Consider the following 17,023-nt stretch of genomic DNA (forward strand, 5'->3'; position numbering starts at 1 on the left):
GTTGGTCTGTCCTCATGCAAATGAGAACTCCAAATACTTGCAGTTTGATTGGTCCAAAGGCACTGTCCTGACTGTTCAGAAGAGCTGCTCTGATCGGTTGGTAAAGGAGCTGATGGGGCTATAGCTGTGCAACTTGGATTGGGAAGGGAAAGCGTCAGTTCTATTGGTTGAAACAGGATTTCAGGAACTCCTTTATGAAGGCTGGCTCAGATGGCAGGAACACAGTGCAGGCAGGAAGTTCAGTACAAAGACAGATAGTTCAAGGCATAACTTCTCCCTGAAGTGCAGTTTGCGTGAGAGGCCCCTGTGTAGAAATGGCTGCCTAGGCTCTGTTTCTTTATATTTGAGCCCAGTTAGCCACCAGGAGCACTTCTTAGTAGGTAACTTCATTCTGTGGGTCCACATCTTTCTCCTTTAGATCAGAACCTGTTGACAGACAGTGATGATGATCAATCAAGTCACAGTTTGTCCCATGTCAATGCCAGAGAAGCTTGGCTACCTGCTCTGGTTTCCTCTAGGCCCTGTGGCAGGGCAGTAGTCAATAGAGCAACTTGAGCCATTTGCTTATGAGAGATCTCTCAGGCATCTGTCATACTCAAAAAATTCAGTCTCTTATAAAAGCAGCCATAACAATTTGGGAAAGTTAAAGAACAACAAAGGCAAGTAGTTCATAATAGGAATCAGGAGTGATTGACAAAAGGTATTTGGCATCATAACCAATGAATTACAAACACAGAGGTGATACAGTGGCTTGATAGATCATTACTCAACCATTACTCAAGTTTTTGTAGGACACTTTAAACATTCCGTTATACAGAACATCAATATCTTGACACTGAAACAAATTGAACAAATTAGAATGACAATTTGCAACCCAGACCTTAAAAGAGCTAAGCCCAATTGGGAGCCAACTGAAAATGTCAGAAAATGTAAATCCTAACCAGCCATTGACACCAGAAGTGAAACTGAAATGCCCCCTAACGAACCTGGCAGGTTAACAAGTTTGGTTCTTTCTCACTCTGCCTGGAAGAAGTGTTTGTCTAGGCACAGGAGGAGGTATTGGCTATGACACCAACTCCTCCTTAGGCTGCAAGCCCATCATCAAGAGTGACTCCAGTGTCGAGGACGACTCATGCTTGGAAGTCTAAAGATGTTGGCTGGGCTCAAATGGCTCTGGCAGTTGAGCAAGCGATTCAGTTGATGGTTCCAGTTACTTCACATCATTGTATCTAATTGAGCAGTACCAAGGCCACCCCAGGAAAAAGCAGTTCTGAGAAAGCAATCACCCTCATCTTCCTGAAATACCTGCTGGCAAGTCCTATCCCACAGAAAGGCTGCAGGAGTTCTCTTCATAAACAGAGGGAATCTCATCAGGGTAATAATCTACTACAGATAAGGTGCTCTTTCTTCTCTAATGAGAAGTTGGAGGGATGGCTGCTAATCATTTTGATAGCAAAAGATGATGTCAAGTGACCCAAAAGGCACTGTCCAGTCAGCCTCCAATTCTAGACAATCAAATGCCCAAAGCTGACTTATGTATGTTCAGAGAAAAAAGTAAAACCTGTGGGGGCACAAAGGGTGCCTGCTACAGTTTGTTCATTTATACACTGATTAACAGAAAGGGAGAACATTTTCCAACCGGAGCTCAGTTTGGTTGGACCAGCCCTTTAGAAGTCCTTCCCAGTTTGGTTGGGGTGGGGTGGGGTGGGGTGGGGTGGAGAGGTGGGGAGAAAATGCAGACAACTGTAATTGAACAACAATAAAATAATTTAAAAATTGGAAAAAAAAACAAGTCTTTCCTGGGATGTTTGGAACATTGAGGGGTGAACGTTTAGATTCTTGACAGTGTGAGCTGTTTCCATTCACAATCGCCTTACCAAGGGGAGTCACACGGAAGTCAGGATTGAAACAGGTGCAACCAAATTTAAGGCATTTAAGATATAGGTATCAATGTGATAAGGGCTGGCTAGCAACTAATTCAACTGTGGGAGGTGGTTGGATCCCACCTGGAGAGAGTGCGGCCAATGCATAAGATGAATTTAGGCAGATACAGGGGAAAGGTAGAACTCCTTTTTGCAATTTAACCTGATTAGTTCAGAAGAGAAAGGTGTGGTGAAATCAACAGCAAAGTTAGGGATAGTTGAGAAACTGCTGACAGAAAAACAATGGGACCATCTGTTTTCCCACAGGTAGAAACAGGTATTGGAAGGCAATCCAGCATTGAGATAGATTTCATGAGGAGGCTAAAATTGAAAGCACTGTATAATAATACATCTATGCCTAAGGTTTCCCACTTACAAAGGTTAGAACAGCAAAAATCAGGAAGTACTGTATAGTTAAGGGTTTATAACAGGGAATAACTAGAACATATAATTAGCAACTATGAAACAAAACATAAGTTATACACAGCAGTAGTTGACCTTACTGGCCCAGTCCTGAATCCTAGGAAAATCATCTGTTTTGAATGGCACTGGCTTTTTGTCTGAGTGGTTTTCTGTTCTGAATAACTTTAATTTTGAGGTGTCCTATAGGCTGGGGTACTCAATCAAGTAAATGAAGTTTGGGAGACTTTTAAAATGAAAAACATCATATATTTTTAAACTTTGCAACTCAGGCATTAGTTAACAATACCCTGTAAGGTCCATTCCAGCGAGGCCGGAGGGAGTCCTTATGGAGATGTCTTTTTCAACGGACCATGTATCCAGGCTACAGGCCATGATGGTTAAGTATCTTGGTCTTCTGGGAGTACGCTGTGGGAAGACTGCCCTACGAGATTGCATTAATTTCAATAGCCTTTGTTAGTCTCTTGAAATAAGTTTGAAGGTCTTCTTAATAAGGCAGATTCACATATTCCCTGATCTAACTTCATAGGATAGGTCTTCTGGTAACAATTTTAGAAACGAACAATCAATGTTTACCAAAAGAAATAGATCTCAAGATAAGCAATACCAAGGGAAAGGATTTAGGCCAAGGCATATTTAAAAATTCAGTAAATTTTACCAATTGAGTTTTACCTATCTTGTTAGTTTGTTCTATAAAACCAGAGAACTGGGGTTGATAAGCACAATGGAAATGCTACAATATCAGCCAAGTTTTGCATACCTGGTATAGAATTTGTCTATTAAAATAGGTTCCCCTCTCCCTATGGGACTCTGTGGAAATTTTCCAAGCAAGAAAAATCCTTTCTAGAAGTATTTTAGTAACTGCTGTGGCTATAATCTTTCAACATAGGAATGCTTCTACCCAATGAGAATACATATGGAGCATCATTAATACATTTTTATCCTTGAAGGCAATTGGATTGAAAACCACTTTCTAAACATAAAATAGGCCTAATTACTTTCATTTCCCCCTTTTCTAAAGAGAGATTCCCTTATTTTAGTTTGGCATTTAATTGTTCACTTAAAAAACTTCCCAAGTTACTACAGAAAGTTAAATGGTTAGGAGTAAAATTTAGCTTTTTAAATATTAAGGTTTGGTTTACCTAAACAATCGAAGCCCTGATAATGCGGAGCACATCTTTACTTTCCCTTTATAATTTCCTACTGAGCATACCAACAGTACAGAAAAAAACTTTTGTCCACTTATCAAACAGAGAAGCCCCAATTCCTATTCTGTGTCAGCATACTTTAAATTAAATAAACCCATTCCAGTTTTAGTTTGACCACATATAGATTTATTTTTCAAGATTCTTTTTTCATGAACCTTCTGCAATAGACAAACTTTCTGCAACATCCACAAACCTTTCATCTTTTTTCCTTACTGCTTATTCCAGAACAATCACTTTGGAAAAAAATTACTTCCTTTTTCTTCAATAAAAATGTATTTCCATTCCTCATACCTTCTGTTACCAAATGCACATATCTTATTTTCTGTATGTAATCATTTTCAATCACTGTAACATCCTAATCAGGCTTTATCACAAGTGTCTGGATTTCAGTAAGAGGCATCTTGTGCCCTTCTGTGCTTGGAAAATGACACATTAAGTTCTCCACCTTATACCCTGGTTTTCCATTTGGTCTGTTAGCTCCAAAGCTAGACAGCAGTGGACAACTGCATGTCCTTACTTAAACTAGCTAGTTTAATTAAGCTAGTTTTTATTTATTATATATTAATCCTAGATCACATGCAATTTAAAAGCAACTGTGTTCATTTCTGTTATTTCTCCAATTTATATGGGTGCTCATTTGTTTTAAGCCAAACAAATAGGGCCCTTCTGCAATCTAAATTTGAATTTACAAATCAATTTGGCAGTAATATCAAATGATATCATATCTATATGAGACACACATAAACACAGACAATACAATACAAAACCCAAAAGAAAAATTATGGATTCAAAAGTAAATAGAAAGGTTTTAAAAGGGGTAGATTTTCCTGGGAGAAGAGTGAAAAGTGGCTCCAGAGGTGAAGCCTGAGCATCAGAGAGCTGGTGCCATCTGAAGACAAAGATGGGGGAATAGGAAAAAGGTAGCAGGTAGGTAGCGCAATAGGCAAGGGTGGAAGATTGCAAAGTGAGGGATCTTCTGGAGTTGTTTCAGTGAACCTGGTATTTGAGTTACAAGCATAAGGGCAAAATAAAAATTTTTCCAATGATTCCCCTTTTGTTCCAGGTTCACAAGCACTATTTCCTTTTAATTCATTCAAGGTATTTACCTAATTTAGAATTATTTTTTCCTACAGGAGGCAATAGTAGCCTCTTGATTTCACTTAGGAATCTCAAGGCACCAGTTTTTTAAAAAATAAGCTTCTGCCCTAGCTGGTATGGCTCAGTGGATTCAGCACCAGACTGAGAACCAAAGGGTCACCCTGTTCAATTCCCAGTCAAGGCAAATGCCCGAGTTGCAGGCCAGATCCTCCGTAGGGGGCGATGGACAGGCAACCACACACTGATGTTTCTCTTCCTCTCTTTCTCCCTCCCTTCCCCTCTCTAAAAATAAATAAATAAAATATTTTAAAAAATAATAAATTTAAAAAATTTTTTAATTAAAAATAAGCTTCCCATTGTTTCTGGGAGGTACTTTCTTTGTTGTAATTGAGCATGCATATAAACAAGCTTTGAAGTTGCAAAGGCACCCCATCTTAGTTAACAAAGTTTAAGATAAACTTACGTGATTTTTGTTCATAGGCCTAGCCAATTGCAATTCTCTTGACCATAATTTTGGTACATGTTATCAGCCAAAGTCCCTGACAGTGGCTGATAAGCATGTAAAATTACAACACAGGTTACTCATTTTGCACTCCTCCATATTGGTGGTGACCCCGACAAGTGCCCATTAGTGTGAGCATCCTCTCAAACCTCATCAACAAGGCCTAGTCCCAACCTGAAGGATATTTTCCCTAGGTGCCAAACACAACTGAGGGATACTCCTTGTAGGCACCAAGTACGAATGGTATAAAGGGGCTCGCTTGGTCCAAATGTATGAATTGAGGTCACTGGATGAGAGTCTCTTACCCACACCAAATAAAGCTAAAGCTTCCAAGACCTATCTCGCAACCATGGGAGGTCTTGGATCTGACATAATCTGACAGGAGAGCCTCAGGCACCTCAAGGAATACAACTCAAGCACAAGAGGTTTGTGCATGCACTAGAGGAACCCGTTTAGGGACAGTGTCAGGAGACTGAGTTGTCGTTTCAGAGCCCTACATTGGGCACCATGGAATGTTAACCAATGGTCATTGGCGGCAATTCAGTACCAATAAGAGTCCCCAATTTGGAATGTAGTAAAGAAGGAAACTTTATTCAGTGCAAAACAGCTCAATTGTGATACAGTAATACTGTGAACAACACAGCTGTGGAGGTGACCCAGAGGCCAGGCCCCTCTCCATCTAAACAGCTCTGCTCTGCTCCGCACTGTCTGCTTTGCACTGCATTGGTCTGCTCTGCTTCGGCAAGACAGCTTCAGTGTTTCAGCTCAGCCAGGGAGCTGCCATCTTCTGCCTTCAGTAGAAAAAGTGTGCTCCCCTAGCCAGAGGGGAGTTGGTTTATATATGTAATGGGGGGACTCCCCCCTGGAAACAGGGAGGAGTGAAGGGCCAAAGATGATGCATAGGTGCATCACCCCAGCAACTGGGATGACACATACATGACACAGAAAAAAAGAGGCCGCAAGGCTGGCCCTGAAAACTAGTAACGTCATTGAATGGGAGGGGCGCATTCAATCAACTCCCATCAACTTTCCTCCCATCAACTTCCCACATACCCTCCCATCAACTTCTAACATGCAGGAGATTCTGGGGTGGCCTTTAAAAGGAGAGCCCTGGAAACACTGAGTTCTTGGATTCTCCCTACCGTCCTGACCGATAGGGAATGGAGTTCCTGGACCACAGACCTTGGGGACTGGGTGGCCTGGAAACATTCCCAGGGTCCCTCCCTGAGCACTGTAGGGCGGGCCTGAAGCACAGCAAACTCTAGTTATCACTAGAGTGGGAAACAGTATGGAATTTCCTCAGAAAACTAAAAATGGAACTGCCTTTTGACCCAGCAATTCTACTGCTGGGATTATACCCTAAGAGCCCTGAAACACCAATCCAAAAGAACCTATGCACCCCAATGTTCATAGCAGCACAATTTATAATAGCCAAGTACTGGAAGCAACCTAAGTGCCCATGAGCAAATGAGTGCATCAAAACACTATGGAATTCTACACAGCAGAGAGAAAGAAGGAGCTTCTACCCTTTGCGACAGTGTGGATGGAACTTGAGAGCATTTTGCTAAGTGAAATAAGCCAGGCAGTGAGGGACAAATACCATATGATCTCACCTTTAACTGGAACATAATGAACAAAAGAAAAAAGCAAACAAAGTAAGAGGGGAGGAGGCTGAGGCCTACAGGCTTGGGGATGCTTGGGCTACCAGACTCAGGAGGTGCTGGTCAGCAAGCCCTGTGCCCCTCCCCCAGACAGAAAGCCACAGCGGCTGCCCACTGCCCACTGCCCATGCCTCCAACTAGGCTGGTAACCCACACATGGTGGCTGCCGCCTGCCCATGGCCCATGCCAATGCAAGCTGGTCAGTTTGACCCCAGTGTAGCCAGGGAGAGTCAGGCCCTGCACCCCTCTATGAGCACTTTAGGCCTGACCAGGAGCACTACAGGTGCTGGAAACAAGGCTACTAAGAAGGGGGCAGCGTGAGATGGGGAGAGGACATTTAAGTGGGCAGGTCCTGGGAGGTGGCCTGGCTGGGTGACATGTCCCATGCCCCCCCCACACACACACACAAAGCTGTGGGAAACAGCTGTGGTGGTCACCAACCAGCAGTCTGTTCACTCCTCCAGCTGCAGGGGCAGGGATGGGCATCAAGAAATCTACTGTCTATATCTACAAGTAAATAAAAATTCCATTTTCCCTTCCACCTGACTGTGTCTCCACAGTTATTGCCTATGGGCAGCAGGCAGTGGGACCCCACTAGTTCGGTTACATACAGGCAAAAGTCCCACCTCCAGCCCCTGATTGGTCTGTCCTCACGCAAATGAGGACTCCAAATACTTGCAGTTCGATTAGCTCAAAAAGGCACAGTCCTGATTGGCCAGAATAGAGCTGCTCTGGCAATTCTGACAAAGAACAAAGTAAGAGGTATCACCATACCTGACATCAAACAATATTTAAAGGCCACAGTAATCAAAACAGTCTGGTACTGGCACAAGAACAGACACATAGATCAATGAAACAGAAGAGCTCAGAAATAAATCCATGTCAATTAATATTTGACAAAGGGGACAGAAGCATAAAATGGAGTAAAAATAGCCTCTTCAACAAATGGTGTTGGGATATCTGGACATACGAAAAAAATGAAACTCGACCACCAACTTACACCGTACCCAAAAATAACTCAAGATGGACAAAAGACTTAAATATAAGTCATGATACCATAAAAGTCCTAGAGGAGAACATAGGCAGGAAAATCTCAGATATTCCACGCAGCAATATTTTCACCGATCTGTCCCCTAGAGCAAGGGACATAAAAGAAAGAATAAATAATTGGGACTTCATCAAAATAAAAAGCTTCTGCATGGCAAAAGAAAACATTAGCAAAATGAAAAGGGGACCAACTGTATGGGAAAACATATTTGCCAATGATATCTCGGACAAGGGTTTCATCTCCAAAATATATAAAGAACTCACCCGACTCCACACCAGGAAGACAAACAATCCAATTAAAAAATGGGTAAAGGTCCTGAACAGATACTTCTCCAAGAAGGACATACAAAGGGCCCAGAGACATATGAAAGGATGCTCAGCCTCATTAGCCAACAGAGAGATGCAAATTAAAACCACAATGAGATACCACTTTACACCAGTCAGAATGGCCATCATAAACATATCAACAAACAACAAGTGCTGTCAAGGTTGTCAAGAAAACGGAACCCTAGTACATTGTTGGTGGGAATGTAGACTGGTGCAGCCACTATGGAAAACAGTATGGAATCTCCTCAAAAAACTAAAAATGAGACTGCCTTTTGGCCCAGAAATTTTACTGCTGGGATTATACACTAAGAATCCTAAAACACTAATCCAGAAGAACCTATACACCCCAATGTTCATAGCAGCACATTTACAATAGCCAAGTGCTGGAAGCAGCCTGAGTACCCCTCAGTAAATAAGGGGATCAGAAAACTATGGTACATTTACACAATGGAATGCTACACAGCAGAAAGAAGGAAGGAACTCCTATGCTTTGCGACAGCATGGATGGATCTGGAGAGCATTATGCTAAGTGAAGCAAGCCAGGTGGTGAAAGACAAATACCATATGATCTCACCTATAAGTGGAACCTAATCAACAAAACAAACAAATAAGCAAAATATAGCCAGAGACACTGAAATTAAGAACAAACTGACAGTAAACACAGGGGATGGGGGAGGAAAATAATGGGGGAAAGAAGGGAAAGGGTCATCAAGGAACATGTATAGAGGACCCATGGACAAAGCCGAAGGGGGGTAGTATTGAGGGTAGGAGGTGGGGGTAGGTAGGGCAGGGGAAAGTGGTGGTGGAAAATGGAGACAACTGTATTTGAACATTAATTTTAAAAGGTTTAAAATTAAAAAGAAGAATACAGCTGCTCCAATTGGTGGGTAAAGAAGCTGATGGGTCTATAGCTGTGTGGCTCCAATTGGATGGGGAAAGCCTCAGTCCTATTGGTTGAAATAGGATTCCAGAAACTGCTTTATAAGGGCTGGCTCAAAAGGCAGGAACACCGTGCAGGCAGGCAGTGCAGTGCAGAGGCAGGTAGTTCAGTGCAGACTTCTTCATAAAGTGCAGTTCGCGTGAGAGGCCCCTGTGTAGAAATGGCTGCTATGATCTGCTTTATAAATGTGAGCCCAGTTAGCCACCAGGAGCACTTCTTAGTAGGTAACTTCATCCTCAGGTTCCATACAGTGAAGGACTATGAGCTCTTTTGAAAGCAAGGGACTATTTTATTCATTTCAGAAACCTCACACTCTAGCAGGAACATGGTGACAGCTCTATAAATGTACTGTTGCTCAACTTACTGGTTACAAATATATAGAGTTATGATATCAAATGGGATGGCCATGAAAAAAGTTTCTTGCCTTTGAAGAGCTGCCACATCCATTCATTTTTCAGATTCCCAGGTGAGGCTATTGCTTTGAAAATGCAGCCAAATTCATTGTTCATTTATTCTGAGTGTCCATAACTATGTAAGCAGCAATAAATTAAATATTGTACACATCAATAGTCAAGTTGCATAATTCAACTGAAATGCACTGAACTCTCGTTTGACTTTGTAGGTATCTGGGTAACTTCATTAAATTCATAATTTAGTGGATGATGAGAAAAACACAGTGCACTGGGGCACTAAGAGCCTGCCTTGTCTCTCCTCTCAGGTTCTGTTTACATGGAACCTTGGAGTTTTACTTAGAGTTGCTACTTGATCCTCCATGAAACATGCACATTAAATATCTCAAAACCCCCAGAATGGAAGCATCCCTGAACTGGTTGCCCACAAATTTCTTTTGTGATTTAGGGTATTTTCAACTTCTTTTCCTTTATCTCAGGAAAACAATGTTAAAGAAGCATGCGGGGTAGTTCTTTTTTCTTTCTTTGACTCCTCAAGTGATGTCTTGAAAATTATGTCATGACCACAGGGCACTCAAAACATATAGGCCACAAGTTCTTTGAGGGCGTACATACTTCACTTGCATAGATGCTATCCATACCCCACAGAGAGGGAAGCTGTGCTTGTCACCTGTAGGCACAAACTAAACACAGACCATGGGACTACATCACTGAAAAACCAGCAACCTAGGCACAGGGAAATGTCCCTGTTGGTTACTAAAATATTCATTACAGTAGAAAAGACTCGCCTTACAAGAACCACAGCAGAAAATGGAAATTTATCTAAAGTGATACTTTTATATTACTTTGCCCAAGAAGTAATTACTGTAATGAAAAATATCGCAACGATACAATTAGCAATCTTTGGTGAACTAAAAAAATATGTGTACTCCCACTATCATTCACTTCCTGTTTTGTAAACTGGGAATAAAATGACCAACTTAAGCTTCACTTCACTAATTTGATTCTGGTTAATGCCCCAAAGGGAGATATCAGCATGTCTCTCCCAATTGCCTCCCAGGGAACGAGAGAGAAATATTTGGCCTATTAAAAACAACGGACACATTCACTTCTGTGCTGACCTGGTGAAGACCCTGGGACTCTGTTTACAACTGCCAGGTTCACGCAGCTCTTTGATTACGTTCTATCAGTGTGTTCACAGCCAATCAAGCACAATAGCAGGAGACAATTAAATCAACGAAAACAGAGCAGCTTTGATGGCCACACTTGCCTAATGTCCCCCAGTCTATTTTCTGCACATGTAATTAACAGTGTTCTGTGCCAATAACTCAAACCTGATTTTGGTGGTAAGAGCTTTCTTTGGTTATTGCCTTGGAATAAGCCAGGCCTGGACTTGTTTTCCAGCTGATACACTTGGTAGCTGTGTGACCTTCAACACATTTTTTAATCTCTCTGAACCTCAGTTTATCTATAAACAAAGATATCACATCATGAGAATATTGATATAGGAATCTAATACTCAGCATGTACTCAACCAACATAAGTTCACTAACAAACACTGCTCAAAACTATGTTAAAATAACTAGAACTTTGACCTTATGGGACTAAAACAATGGAAATGAAAATAAACAAAGATGGGTTCAGAATTGTTGGGTTTTAGTTACACACAAAATGATTTGTCACGTAAGTTCCAATAGTAAATAATTTAACAAATTGATTCCCATCAAACATAAATACGTCCTTGCGAAGACACACTGCCCTGATAGGAGGTATCTTACACAATCAAACCCACAGAAGCAGAGAGTAGAAGGGAGGTTGTCAGGGGCTGAGGGAAGGGAAAATGGAGACGTCCAACAGGTAGAAAGCTGCCGTTATGCAAGGAAAGTTCTAGACAGCTGCTGCACGACAAAGTGCCTGCAGTTAAAAATAGTGTCATACACACTTAAAAGCCTTTTAACAGAGCAGGTAACATGTTAAGTGTTCTCGGCACACACACAAAAAGTTGGAGCAGCCTAAGGGACGCACTCTTCACACCATCTTGGAATGAGAAGGTGAAGCTTTTTTAACACACACAATCGAGAAGACATGGGCATCACCTTCAACAAAAAGCAAGCAATCTGAGAATGCACTGAGGCTGGCCTTGATCATCCAGACCTGGGACCGAGGTTACAGCACTCGGCTGAAGCCCAGACAGCACTATGCGCTCACCATCTTCCAGTCCACTGAAAATACCAATAAATGAGGCGACTGCAGCTACCCAGGTTCCCTTCCATCATGTTGGAAAACGACACACATATACATGATTCAGAATTAGCAAAAAGACTGTCTGGTTACTCCATCCAGGACAACAAGGACAGACAGGACTGTGTGGGGCTGACAGAAATTCCATACTTCTATAGTGGCCTTCAGCTGCAATTTCTGTTCACATTTACTTATATTGATTTAAGTACCGAGACATTCAAGAAACAGATACTTCATGCTTATTATGTCTTCAAAATGCTATTGAAACCAAGAAAGTCCCAAAGCAAATGCTGAACTTTACTCACATAAAACCTTGTCACCCCAGAATGCAGATTGGCACAACCACTATGGAAAACGGTGTGGACATTCCTCAAAAAATTAAAGATGGAAGTGCCTTATAATCCAGCGATTCCACTTCTGGGACTATATCCAAAGAAACCTGAAACACTAATTCAAAAGAATATATGCACCTCAATGTTCACTGTAGCATTACTTCCAATAGCAAAGATATGGAAGCACCCCGAGTTCCCATCAATAGACAAGTGGATAAAAAAAAAGCAGTGGAACATATACACAGTGAAATACTACTTAGCCAAAAAGAAGGAATGAGATCTTACCTTTTCCAATAGCGTGAATTAACCTAGAGGGTATTATGCTCAGAAAATAAGTGAGAGAAAGAAAGACAAATACCATATGATTTCACTTATATGTGGGATCTAATGAACAAAATTGAAAAAAACAGATACAGACCCAGAGAGAGCAGACTGACAGCTGTCAGACAGGAGAGGGGCTGGGAGCTGGGTGAAAAAGGTGAAGGTACAAAAAGCAGTACACATTAGTAGTTGCAGAACAGCCACCGAGATGTAGATTACAGCATCAGGAATACAGTCAATAATATCTTGATAAATATGTATGGGGCCAGGTGGGTACTTGAAGCAGCAGGGGGGCCACTCTGTAAATTATATGATTTTTCTAACCACCTTGTTGTATATCTGAAAGTTACAGAATAATACTCAATGTAAACTGTAATTGAAAAAAATTAATTTAAAAAATTGTCCCTCCAAAGAGATACAATATATGGTAATTTGCATGGGAAACTAGATTATTAATTTTATCTTGTACAAGAATGGTCTCCCCTCAGGAAAAAACCCTATGTTTTTTATGGTGATTTTGTAGGTCGAGGAAAAAATTTAGGAGATCCATATAATCCTGTTTGTGAATTTTCTTGTCTATGCTGGTGACCTGCACTTGAACAGAAGAACCATGAAGATTTTTTTATCCTCACTCAAGGACATTTTTTCATTGCTTTTTTAGAGAGAGGGAGAGAGAAAGGGAGAGAGAGAAACATCAATGTGAGAGAAACATCGATTGGTTGCCTCCCATTCACACCTGGACCAAGGATCAAACCCACAACCTATGTATGTGTCCTGACCGAGAATCAAACCCGCAAACTTCTGGTTACAGGATGGCACTCCAACCAGTTGAATCACACCAGCCGGGGCCCATGAAGATTTTTTGATAAATATGAGGTATGGCTTCACAAAAGAAGTCTTGCATAAATATAAGCTACATGGGGGAAAAATCTTACAAATCTTGGAAGTCATCTATGTCTGGCTCCCAATTGGTATAAATGTTGACAATGAAGCCCTGGTCATACACGGTGGGATATCAGAGTCCAGAGAAGAGACCTGAATTTAGTCAACTGTACAGAAAGCAGAAAAATGAAATCTGTGCTGATGCCACCAATTCCAATAGATGGAGACCATGTTATTTACCTGAAGAGAGAGAACTAGGTTCTCCTCAGGGAATCAGAAAAATTTAATTGGATCCCTTCTGAACACGTAACAAAGCATGAGTGGGAACAGATTATCAATATTCTGTGGAGTGACCCCAGAGGCAAAAGAGGCAGTTATGCAAACACATGTGTCAAGGAGCGAGCTGCTATTTTGGACTAGGTATTACCCTTAAGATTCTTAATAAATACCAGTTGAAGATGCTCATTAGGTCTCATGAATGAAAGCCTGAAGCATTTGAAATCTGCCATGATGAGAAGATTATTACTACATTTTCTGCTTCTAATTATTATGAAGAAGGCAGCAATCAAGGAGTTTACATCAGGCTGAGTTTTGGTATGACCCTTCAATTTTTCCTCTGCTATGTAACTAAGGCAATGTTTTTAAGGCCTCTTATCAAAGGGTGAATACTATTAAAAGTAGTGCCATCAGGATATTAAAAGAGAATGATTTCATGAAAAACTGACCTCACTCATGCTTTCCAACTGCAAGACCGCCCAAAACTTTCTATGGGCAAATGCGCTTTTTCCACGGAGAACGCTTTGGGGCTGAACTTACCCTGGGGATCCCTGAGTTCGCACCTTGTCACCACACACAAAGATGGTAACAGTGACTACGTGTCCTGCTTCTATCATGTCCACATTCAAAAGCCTATGAAAGAGGTTCAGTCAGCTCTAATTGAAACTCTGTACAGATACTGATCTTACCTGCAATTCATCTTTCATGTCACTGACTCTGATCACTCAGGTCTGATCTCCAGGGAAGAATTTCATTCCTTGTGGAAACCTTTCAGTAGTTACTACCATGTTCACATTGATGATTCCCAAGTTGATGAGCTTGCTAAAAGAATAAACTTAAACAAAGATGGAAGCATCAGCTTTCATGAGTTTAATTTTTTAAAGTTTGTGCTATTTTTATTTTTGTCTCTATTTTTTAATTTTTACTTTTTAATTACCATTTACTTTTAATATTATTTTGTATTGGTTTCGGTGTACAGCATAGCAGTTAGTCAGTCATATACTTTACATAATGTCCCCGCCAATATTTCCAGTACCCAACCACCACCATCCATAGTTATCGCAGTATTACTGACTACATTCCCTATGCTGCACTTTACATCCCGGTGACTATCTGTATGAAATGGTCCTTCTCAATCCCTACACCTCTTTCTCCCAGTCCCCCAACCCTCCTCACCTTTGGCAAACACCAGTCTACTCTCTACTGCTCTATGAGTCTGTTTCAATTTTGTTTGTTCATTTATGTTGTTCTTTAGACTCCACATTTAAATGAAATCATATGGTATTTGTCTTCATCTGACCAACTTATCTCACTGAGCATACTATTCTCTAAGTCCATCCATGCTGTTGCAAATGGTAAGATTTCACTCTTTTTTACGGCTGAGTAATATTCCATTGTATATATGTACCATTACTTCTTTATCCACTCACCTACTGAGGGCCACTTGGGTTGCTTCTGTATCTTGGCTATCGTAAATAATGCTGCAATGAACATAGGGATACATATATTCTTTCAAATTGGTGTTTGGGGTTTCATCAAATAAACCCCCAGATGTAGCATCACTGGGTAATAAGGCAGTTCCATTTTTAATTTTTTAAAGAAACTCCATACGATTTCCCATAGTGGCTGCACCAAAATGCATTCCCACCAACAGGGCATGAGGGTTCCCTTCTCTCAACATATTGCCAACGCTTGTCATTTGTGGATCTGTTGACGATAACCATTCTGACAGGTGCAAGGAAATGTCCATAGTGGTTTTAACTTGCATTTGTCTTATGATTAGTGATGTTTTGCATCTTTGCATGTATCTACTGGCCATCTATATGTCCTCTTTAGAGATGTGTCTATTCAGGTCCTTTGCTCATTCTTTTATTGGATTGTTTGGGGTTTTTTGGTGTTAAGTATATGAGTTCTTTATAAATTTTGGATATTAACCCCTTATCAGATATATCATTGGCAAATATATTCACCCATTTAATAGGCTGTCTTTTTGTTTTGTTAATGGTTTCCTTTGCTGCACAAAAACTTTTAAGTTTGATACAATCCCATTATTTTATCTTATTTTCCATGTCCAAGGAGATACAGCAAAATGTTAACAAAATATCAGAGATTTTGCTGCCTATGTTTTCTTCTAAGATTTTTATGGTTTCGAGTCTTACATTTAAGTCTTTAATCCATTGTGAGTTTATTCTTGCACATGGTGTAAGGAGGTGGCCTAGTTTCACTTCTTTTTTGCATGTTATTTGTCCAATTGTCTGGCACCACTTATTGAACAGACTGTCTTTACCCCATTGTAAGCTCTTCCCTCCTTTGTCAAATATTAGTTAATCATGTAAGTATGGGTTTATTCCTCGGCTCTCTATTCTGTTCCACTGATCTACACATCTGCTTTTATGCTCGTACAATGCTGTTTTGTTTACTACAGCCTTGTAGTTTGATATCAGGTAGTGTGATGCCTCCAACTTTGTTCTTCCTTCTCAATATTGCTTAGGCTATTCAGGGTTCTTTATGGTTCCATATAAATTTTTGGGCTATTTGTTCTAGTTCTGTGAAATACAGCATTGGTATTTTGATAGGAATTGCATTGAATCTGTAACTGTTTTGGATTAGTATGAACATTTTAATGGTAATTCTTCCTATCCATTAACCCATATATGCTTCAATTTATTTGTATTTCCTCTGATTTCTTTCTTCCGGATCTTATAATTTTCCAAGTACAGGTCTTTTACCTCCTTGGTTAAATTTATTCACAGGTATTTTTATGTAATTGTAAATGCGACTGTTTTCTTGGTTTCCCTTTCTTTACTGGTGTATAAAAAACCAACTGATTTCTGAATATTAATTTTGTATCCTGCTACTCTACTAAATTCATTTATCAGTTCTAGTTTTTGGCGGAGTCTTCAGGGTTCTCTATGTACAGTCATCTGCATATAATGACACTTTTACTTCTTCCTTTCCAATTGGATGCCTTTTCTTTTTCCTCCTGGTCTGACAGCTATGACCAGCACTTCCAGTACTATGATGAGTAAGAGTGGTGAAAGCAGACATCCTATCATGTTCCTGATCTTAAAGGAAATGCTTTTAGTTCTTCCCCATTGAGGAAGATGTTGGCTGTGGGATTGTCATATGTGGCCATTGTTATGTTGAGATACGATTCCTATATTCCCACGTTGTTGAGAATTTATCATAAATGTGATAAATGTGTACTGGACTTCATCAAATGCTTTTCCTTCATCTACTGATATGATCATGTGGTTTTTATCCTTCATTTTGTTTATGTGCAGTATCACATTAATTGATTTGCAGATATTGTACCAACCTTGCATCCCAGGAATAAATCCTACTTGATTGTGGTATCTGTTCTTTTTATTGTACTGCTGGATTTGGTTTGGCAATATTTTATTAAGAATTTTTGGACCATGTTCATCAGGAATAT

General features: G+C 40.5%; 1 pseudogene; it reads left to right on the forward strand.

Moving 5' to 3' along the window:
• Positions 1-16,616, forward strand: part of LOC112304366 (serine/threonine-protein phosphatase with EF-hands 1-like) — a 41,428-nt pseudogene extending 24,812 nt beyond the window's left edge.
• The last annotated feature ends 407 nt before the right edge of the window (positions 16,617-17,023 follow it).

Source organism: Desmodus rotundus, chromosome 1 (genome assembly GCF_022682495.2).
Source record: "Desmodus rotundus isolate HL8 chromosome 1, HLdesRot8A.1, whole genome shotgun sequence".
Classification (NCBI taxonomy): Eukaryota; Metazoa; Chordata; class Mammalia; order Chiroptera; family Phyllostomidae; genus Desmodus; species Desmodus rotundus.